The sequence below is a fragment of the Gopherus flavomarginatus genome, chromosome 2 (genome assembly GCF_025201925.1).
Source record: "Gopherus flavomarginatus isolate rGopFla2 chromosome 2, rGopFla2.mat.asm, whole genome shotgun sequence".
In the NCBI taxonomy this organism is placed as follows: Eukaryota; Metazoa; Chordata; order Testudines; family Testudinidae; genus Gopherus; species Gopherus flavomarginatus.
The window spans coordinates 293,963,645-293,973,169 of NC_066618.1; the positions used below are offsets into that span (position 1 = coordinate 293,963,645).

The window sequence follows — 9,525 nt, forward strand, 5'->3', positions numbered from 1 at the left end:
GTTCTTTGTAATGCAGTAAGCTGAGCTGCTCTAGTAATTCTCTCTCTCCCAGTGAACTGTGGGAGAACTTTGTCCTTTCTGGGCACACAGGAGGAATTATGGGAAAGCACTGGAGAACTAGCAGCACGAGTTGAGCTGGCCTGCATCCACCACAGTAGTCACGTTAGCAGCTGGTTGTGTTTCCTCTAGCACACAGGTCTGCAACCTATGGCATGCATGCCAAAGGCGGCAAGCGGCTGCCGCCCGGGGTCCCAGCTGCCGGCACCGCTCAGCATCCCGCCAGCCTGGGGTTTCGTTCGCTCAGCCGGCAGGAGGCTGAGTGGGGACAGCGGCCGGGACCCCAGACCAGCGGCAGACATGCCCCCGGCTCCCCCCTCACCGCGCTCAGGTTCTGCGGCTCCCGGGAGTGAGAGAGACCAGGGCGCAGGGCCCTGAGCCTGCTGCGGGAGAGGCGGCGGTGGCAGCTCGCGGGGGGGGGGGGGGAGGCTGTGCACCCTCCAGAGGAGTTCAGGGGGCAGGGAAGGGGGAACCTGGTCTGGGGAGCAACCCCTGGGCACGACTGGCCCCTGGGATCTGCCTCTCAATGAACCGATGTGCGGCGGGGGAGGGGGGGAAGGCAAGGAGGAAGTTTTGCCTGGGGCACAAAATGTCCTTGCACCAGCCCTGGCCCAGGGGGTGCATGCACCCCAGGTTATGAATCACTGCACTAAACTGATAAGATCTGCATTTTAATTTAATTTTTAATGAAGCTTCTTAAACATTTTAAAAAACTTGTTTACTTTACATACAACAATCGTTTATAGACTTATAGAGACAGACCTTCTAAAAACGTTCAAATGTATTACCGGCACGCGAAACCTTAAATTAGAGTGAATAAATGAAGACTCGGCACACCACTTCTGAAAGGCTGCCAACACCTGGGCCAGCATTAGCCTTTACCCCGGACTTGCCAGCCAACTCAAGTTAAAAGAACCATCACACTCAAGATCAGACAACTTTTAGTGTGGACAGGACTTGAGTCAAGGAAATGGCCCCCAAACTCTGAGGTGCGTCCCCCTAGGGGAACACAGAGAAATGTTGGGGGGGGGAGGAGGGCGTGGCAGAGCTTGTAGTATGCCCCACAGGGGACAGGGAGGGAGCACCACCCAGCGCCGCTCTGCCTCTTGCTCTGGCTTCAAGCCCTGCTCTGGCCCCCAGCCACAGCTCCACACCACTCTCTGCCCAGCTCTACCCTCATTCTCTCTTTGGCCCCAGGCCAGCTCCGCCTCTAGCCCCACCCCCTCACCCCCCATCCCCAGTTCTGCCTTCAGCCCCAGCTCTGCTGTGGAGGAAGCCTAGGCTGTACAGTAATGGAGGAGGGGCATGGACCGATTCCGTTACTGGTGGGGAGGACACAAAAAATTTAGGCACCAGTGAGTTAGGGGCTGTGCTCAAATTATAATTCAAGTTCCTCAACTTTTGGAACCCGGGACAGAGCAGGCGCCCCCAGTTGGGGCACTCCTAGCCCTGCCCCTCCCACACATACCCTAGATTTCACAGGGGAGGTCTGATTTCACAGTCCATAATACATTTTTCATGGCTGTGAGTTTGGAAGGACCCTACTTATACTGTCTACACTGCCAATTTACAGCAATGCAGCTTTCTCGCTCAAGGGTGTGAAAAAAACACCCCTCTGAGAGCAGCAAGTTTCAGCGCTGTAAAGCTCCAGTGTAGACAGTGCACCAGCACTGGGAGCTATGGCCCTCGTGGAGGCAGGTATTTTTTAAGAGCTGGGAGAGCTCTCTCCCGGTGCTGCGCCACAACCACACGAGGCAGCACTTTAGCATTGCCAGTGTCGACTAGCCGTTAGGTTGTAATCTCTTTTGGGAAGGGACGGTCTTTTTGGCCTGGTCTACACTACGCATTTATATCGATTTTAGCAGCATTAAACCGATTTAACGGCCCATCCGTCCACACGAGGCCCTTTATATTGATATAAAGGGCTCTTTAAACCGGTTTCTGTACTCTTCCCCGACGAGAGGAGTAGCGCTGAAATCGGTATTACCATATCGGATTAGGGTTAGTGTGGCCGCAAATCGATGGTATTGGCCTCCGGGCGGTATCCCACAGTGCACCACTGTGACCGCTCTGGAAAGCAATCTGATCTTGGATGCACTGGCCAGGTAGACAGGAAAAGCCCCGTGAACTTTTGAATTGCATTTCCTGTTTGCTCAGCGTGGAGCTCTGATCAGCACAGGTGGTGATGAAGTCCCAAATCCAAAAAGAGCTCCAGCATGGATCGTACAGGAGATACTGGATCCAATCGCTGTATGAGGAGACAAATCTGTTCTATCAGAGCTCCGTTACAGAAGATGAAATGCCAGAGCATTTGAAAAAAATCTCCAGGCTACGATACAGAGTCCACAGCACAGTGCTGTGTGACAAGCGTAATGGAAAGCCAAAGAATCAAATGGACGCTCATGGAGGAAGGGAAGGGGGACTGAGGACTCTAGCTATCCCACAGTCCCCGCAGTCTCTGAAAAGCATTTGCATTCTTGGCTGAGCTCCCAACGCCTGTAGGGTCAAACACATTGTCCGGGGTGGTTCAGGATCAATTTACTTCCCCTCACCCCCCCGTGAAAGAAAAAGGGAAAAAAATCGTTTCTTGACTTTTTTCAATGTCACCATATGTCTACTGCATGCTGCTGGTAGACACGGTGCTGGGGCAATGAACAGCAGCATCCTCTTCCCTCTCTTCCCCGGTGGCAGACGGTACAGTGCAGTAGGACTGGTAGCCGTCCTCGTCATCAGCCCGTGAGTGCTCCTGGCTGGCCTCAGGTGAGGTCGGCCAGGGGCGCCTGGGTAAAAATAGGAATGACTCCCGGTTATTCCCGGCAGATGGTACAGAACGGCCGGTAACCGTCCTCATCATAGCAACTGCGGGCTGAACTCCATCACTCCCCCCATACCCCTTTCATGTCCAAAGAAAAGATTCTGTACTGCCTGGACTATCTTAGCAGTGAGATGCTGCGCTCCTCTCCCATCCACCGTTTAATGTCCTGCCTGGACTATCACAGCAGCTGGAGGCTGCCTCCCCCTCATTTTATCTCACTAAAAAGTCAGTGTTTCTTATTCCTGCATTCTTTATTACTTCATCACACAAATGGGGGGACCCTGCAACGGTAGCCCAGAAGGGATGGGGGAGGAAGGAAGCAACGGGTGAGGTTGTTGCAGGGACACCCCCTAGAATGGCATGCAGCTCATCATTTCTGTGGGATCTGACACGGAGCGGCTGTGCTCTCTGGTTCTCTGATACACTGGTTCTCTAGAACACTTGCCCTATATTCTAGGCAGGACTGACTCTATTTTTAGATACAACATATCTATTTTTGTCTTTGCACCCCTGGCCGACCTCAGCAAAGGGCAGCCAGGAGCACCCATGAGAGCAGCAGACCGTACAGAACGACTGATAACCGTCATCTCATTGCCAATTTACAATGGCACAGCAGACGGTACAGAATGACTGGTAACTGTCTCTGCTACCTTGCAAAGGCAAATGAATGCTGCTGTGTAGCGCTGCAGTACCGCCTCTGTCAGTGGCATCCAGTACACATACAGTGACAAAAGGCAAAACGGGCTCCATGGTTGCCATGCTATGGCATCTGCCAGGGCAATCCAGGGGAAAAGGGTGTGAAATGATTGTCTAACGTTGCTTTCACAGAGGAAGGAATGAGTGACCACATTTACCCAGAATCACCCACGACACTGTTTTTGCACCATCATGCACTGGGATCTCAACCCAGAATTCCAATGGGCTACTGCGGGAACTATGGGATAGCTACAGGATAGCTACCCACGGTGCAACGCTCCAGAAATCGATGCTAGCCTCGGTACATGGATGCACACCACCGAATTAATGTGCTTTGTGTGGCCGCGTGCACTCGACTTTATACAATCTGTTTTACAAAACCAGTTTATGTAAAATCGGAATAATCCTGTAGTGTAGACGTACCCTTTGTTCAACATTTTTTCGGTGCCTAGCTCAGTGGGGTCCCAGGCTCTAGGGTAATACAAATAATAATACTGAAGACAACCCCTGAGAGAAAGAGAATCCACTCACGTATGCTAGCATTTAAATAGTCACAACAAGGTTTTGAAGATCACACCTCAAAAACATGAACAGGGTGGCAGTGGGACAAGTTCACAGCTCTGCTGCTGATCTGATTTAGCTGGAGACTTTTTTTATTTTTTTGTTTTGCAAGACTGGGTTAACAGAATAGCAGCAGTACACTTGGGAAAGCAATGGAGGAGGGCAGCAGCAACAGAACAAAGCAGGCTTCAGTTCCTGTCTACACAAAGTTGGACCAGTTTAACTAAAAGTATTTTTTTAAGTCACACACATACATCCAACTCCATTCTCTGTGGATACTCAATTTGAATTTTGGTAAGGGATCCCTTTAAACTAAGTCAATATAAACAAGGTTTAAATTCAAGAATGTCCACACAGAGGTTGCACCAGTTTAACTAAATCACTTTAAAATGGTGCGGCTTTGTAGAAGGATCAACACTTGCATCATTGGGATGACTGTGCTGTGTGCGCTCTAGTGAAGCATTTACACTCTCCCTCCTGCAAGCTACCCTAGGAGCAGCAGCAGTCACCCTCAGGAATCCTGCATCCTGGCAAGCAAAGGAGGTAGACCTTCATTGGGAATTGTTCAAAGACGCCAGGTGCCCATGCCCACAAGTGATTTTTCAATCATATTTCTTTATGAGTGTTTAAATTTCCCCCTCCAATGCTACCAAGGGCTAACTCCTCAACAAGTGCTACTCTGGAGGTTTTTTTGATCACCTGTTTCAGTTACTGATGAGTAAAGGATCTTGAAATGCTGTGTTTCACCCACACATTGTTGCCAGTAAAATACCTAAAGGGACTTTCCCTTTAACTTTCAAAATAAAACAAACAAAAAAAATAGACCTCTCTCCTCTGTGCTGAGACCAAGAATGTGAAATTTCAGTTGGTCCCAACTGAGAATTTCACAAAATAATAAGCATGTGAAAACAAAGTTTTAACTTTGCAGGCACAGAGTAAAGACAGGGAAAGACACCTATGTTTGAAGCCAAGTGATTAAGCACCTATTAGCCTGCAGTTGTGCTCCAGAATTTAAAATTTAATTTCTAATGACATTTCTAATCCTTACGGTTGAGAAGCAAACCTTCCAAACTTGAACTGAATTTAGCTTGATGCAGCCCTGCCTTCCTGAATTCCCAGTAGCCTGCCTCAAACAGTAGCTCAGAAGAGTGAATTACCACATTCCTCTCCATTTGGTTAACTCTGGAACATAATGACAATTTTGATGTACTGCTGGGTGCTGCCAAGAATGCTAAAGTGGAGAACAGGCAAATACACCTGTCTTAAGCATTTGTGAAACACAGGATAGAGTCCCAAATCAGTAAAATCTCCCAGTTCTGAATTTAATTCCAACCATTGTATAATATGCCACAAACATGACACAAATCAGGGTGCCTTTAAATCCAGTGTGGTGCAAAGTAAGGGATCTTATGAAATGAGTTTGTTATATACACAAGGTATCAACTTCCATTGACTTGTGGTTTGCTTCTTTCCATGGCAATCAGTAACTGCACATATATCTCAATAGGGCTATACTAGCCACTACACTAGGGCTTCTGCTGGCACAGCTATGCCAGTCAGGGATCACCCCTCTTCAAGCTCACACCCCTGACCGTCACAGCTGTGCTGGCAGACATCTGTAGCAGGGACAGAGCCTAAGGCTTGTATTCTTGCTGAACAAGTTTACCAAGAAGGATGCACACAAAAAAATCCATTCATTCGGCTTAAATCTCAGTTCCTCTGAGTGGGCAGATAAAGTTATAATTGAATTAGTTAGAAGCTGGCAGTAACATAAAACCCAAGATTTAGACTAATTGCTGGGATTAGTAATTCTGGTTGTACAAGATGTACACCACACACATTTTGGAATAAGACACCAACATCCAGAACTAACGTCTCAAAAAGGGTCTGTGCGGCTGAACACTGATTTTTTTTAATCTAAGCCCCAAAATGACGGTTACATGAAGAAGGGGTTGTTTTTTATTAATGATATCACACTAATGCCTAGTCCAGGGGTGGCCAACCGGGGGCTCCAGAGCCACCTGCGGCTCTTCAGAAGTTCATACGCAGCTCCTTGTATAGGCATCGACTCCGGGGCTGGAGCTACAGATGCCAACTTTCCAATGTGCCAGGGGTGCTCACTGCTCAACCCCTGACTCTGCCAGATCCTGCCCCCCACTCTACCCCCTCCTCTGAGCCTGCCATGTCCTTGCTCCTCCCCCCACCCCAGCCTCCTACACACCACGAAACAGCCGATCACGAGCTGCGGGAAGGGAGGGGAAGGTGCTGATCGGGGCTGCCGGTGAGTGAGAGACACTGGGAGCAGGGAAGCTGCTGACGTATTATTGTGGTTCTCTGGCAATGTACAGCTGCTGACGTATTACTGTGGCTTCTTAAAAGGCTCAGGTTGGCCACCCCTGGCCTAGAGGGCTCAAATGAGATCACTGCCCCATGAGCCCTATTGTGCAAGACACTACACGTGTGCATGCACATTCCACAAGACACAGTCACTGCCCTCAAAGAACTGAACAGAACTCAGGACTCCTGATTTCAGCCCAGAACCCACCCACTAGACCATAGCCCTCTGCCATTTTCCAGGTTCAGATTCAGATTATCCAATACAAATAGTCTGCAATAATTTGAATTAAACACATAAGCTTTCAGTTTCCCTCTCAGGCTGTCTACACATACAGCGAAGCAGCCTTTAGTGAAGACGCTACTACACTGACAGGAAAGCTTCTCCCGCTGGTGTAGTTAATCCACCTCTGCGAGAGGCAGTATCTATGTCGACGGCAGAAGCTCTCCTGGATTTTTCCTACCCCTCAGTGATGTAGTTATACCAATGTAAGTTTGAAGTGCATACCTGGCCAAAGAAATATTATGAGTCTAATCATTTAAACACACATTTTCATAACTGTAATTGAGTGGCAACTGAGAGATGCTGGGGACTTTCACCAACACAGTTTTTATTTACTTAAAGCTGAAACGAACGTCAAGGAAAAAGGCAATCAAATCTACTCAAGTATCTAAAACCATGCCAGTTCTGTGTGGCCACTATCACTTTTGCCATGCAGCACCTATTACTTCTGCTGCTTCAGATCTCAGTCCTCATGCTCATTGCAACAATGTATACCACTACATATACACTCATAAGAACATGAGAACAGACACATTAGGTCAGACCATCTAGCCCAGTATCCTGTCTTCCTACAGTGGCCAATATCAGATGTTTCAAAGGGAATGAACAGTCAGGGCAATTACTGAGTGATCCCTCTGCTGTCATCCAGTCCCACCATCTGGCAATTAGAGATTTAGGGACAATCCAGAGCATGGAACTGCATCCCTGACCATCTTGGCTAATAGCCATTCATGGGCCTTTCCTCCCTGAATTTATCTTATTCTTTATTTTAAACTCAGTTATACTTTTAGCCTTCACAACATCCCCTAGCAACAACTTCTACAGGTTGACTGTGCGTTGTATGAAGAATTACTTCCTTTTGTTTGTTTTAAACCTGCTGCCTATTAATTTTGTCAGGGGATCACTGGTTCTTGTGTTACATAAACAGGTAAATAACATTCCTTAGTCACTTTCTCCAGTCCATTCGTGATTTTACAGACCTCAATATCCCCCGAGTCGTCTCTTTTTTAAGAAACATGGTCCCAACCTTTTTAGTCTCTCCTCATGTGGAAGCTATTCCATACCCCTAATAATTTTTGTTGTCCTTCTCTGTACGTTTTCCAATTCTTTTTTTGAGACAGAGCGACCAGAATTGCAGAGTGTTCAAGGTGTGGGCATACTATCGATTTATATAGTGGCATGATGACATTTTCTGTCTTTTTATCTCCTTCCTAATGGTTCCTAATGTTCTGTTAGGTTTTTTTGTCTACCACTGTGCACTGAGTAGATGTGTTTTGAGAACTATCTATGATGACTTCAAGATCTTTTTCTTGAGTGGCAACAGCTAATTTAGACCCCATAATTTTGTATGTATAGTTGAGATGATGTTTTCTATTGTGCATTAATTTGCACTTATCAGCACTGAATTTCATCTGCCATTTTGTTGCCCGGTTTTGCGAGATCCTTTTGTAACTCTTTGCAGTCAGCTTTGGACTTAACTATCTTGAGTAATTTAATATTGTCTGCAAATGTTGCCACCTCTCTGTTTGCTCCTTTTTCAAGATCATCTATGAATATGCTGAAGAGCCGTAGTCCCAGTACAGAGCCCTGGGGTGCTCTGCTATTTACCTCTCCCCATTCTGAACACGGACCATTTATTTTTCTGCTTTGTTTGTTGAAAGTGTCACTAGGCATCGTAGTTTGTATGGCTGTACCCTCACTGACTTTCTCCAAGTACAAAAATGTTCAGCCGACGATGCTCTTCTCCCAACCAAATATTGGGACATCCTACCCAGGGGACTTACTCCCGTCAGCACCCTCCTCCAGACTGTAAGGCACAATGTCTACCACCTAAGGACGCACTAAGAAGATGGGGCATTCGGCCAGCTCCAGGACATCGTGTACAGCGGGCACCCCCATCTGCAGGAGATGCACCCAGCTACAGTCCCCTATGCACGGGAGTGCGGTCTCCCCAACTCCAGAGCATCCTGTGCACGGGACACGTGCCACCCTCCAGGGCAGCCCGGAGGCGGGGAGTGTGTGGAAGGGGGCAGGCTCATCCCCAGCGCCCCCCACCCTGGGCCCCAGCCCCAGTGACCCGCACGCACGGGGCCGGGCTCATCTCCAGCGTGCCCCACACAGGGGGTCCTCCCGAGCCGCGGGAGCTCACGGTCACACACGCCCCGCACCTTCCCATTGCTGCGGCTGGAGCTGGCACCGCCCCGCACGCCCCCGCCGCGCCCCGCACACTCACCTGCCTCCCGCGCACGGAGCCCACCCCCCGCAAGGGCGCAGCAGCTCGCGCACTCCCGCCGCCGCGCGCCGCACGCGCTGGCTCTGCGCTCGCCCGCGCACGAGACACCAGCCCTCCCCTGCTCCGTCGCGCGCCCCCCGGCTCGCTCGTACGCACGCAGGCGCGCTCGTCGCCTCGCCCCGCCCCCTTCCCTGGCGGTCGGAGGCGCTTGGTCAAGCGCTTCCCCCCGCTTTACAAATGGTGTCACGTGGGTGCCGGCGGAGCCAATGGGAGGTGCCCGAAGGGCTGTGACGCTCTAACGGGGCTGAGGGGGTGAAGGAGGGGGGAGGCGACTGGAGAACTTAGAGGGGACAAAGGGAGGGGTCACGGGGGGGGGAGAGACAGGGGGAGGGGTGAAAGATGGGGAAGGGGAGGGGCCAGGGGAAAAGGGGGAGGGGCAAGAGGGGGAGGGGAGGAGAAGAGCTGTTGGGGGTCAGAGGAGATGGGGAGAGGCAAGAGGGGAAGGAAGGGGGAGGGGTGAGAGAAGGAGATGAGGAGCAGAGGGGG

At 49.8% G+C, this 9,525-nt stretch overlaps 1 protein-coding gene across 2 annotated transcripts in view; it reads right to left on the reverse strand.

The window, feature by feature from the left end:
- PTP4A3 (protein tyrosine phosphatase 4A3) overlaps nt 1-9,065 on the reverse strand; it is a 174,244-nt gene extending 165,179 nt beyond the window's left edge. The window contains exon 1 of one of the 2 annotated variants that reach the window (XM_050941418.1): nt 8,980-9,065. The gene's annotated coding sequence lies outside the window, so the exon portion shown is untranslated. The remainder of the gene's footprint in view (nt 1-8,979) is intronic. The other variant, XM_050941421.1, reaches the window with a different exon arrangement.
- Between the last annotated feature and the right edge of the window lie 460 nt (nt 9,066-9,525).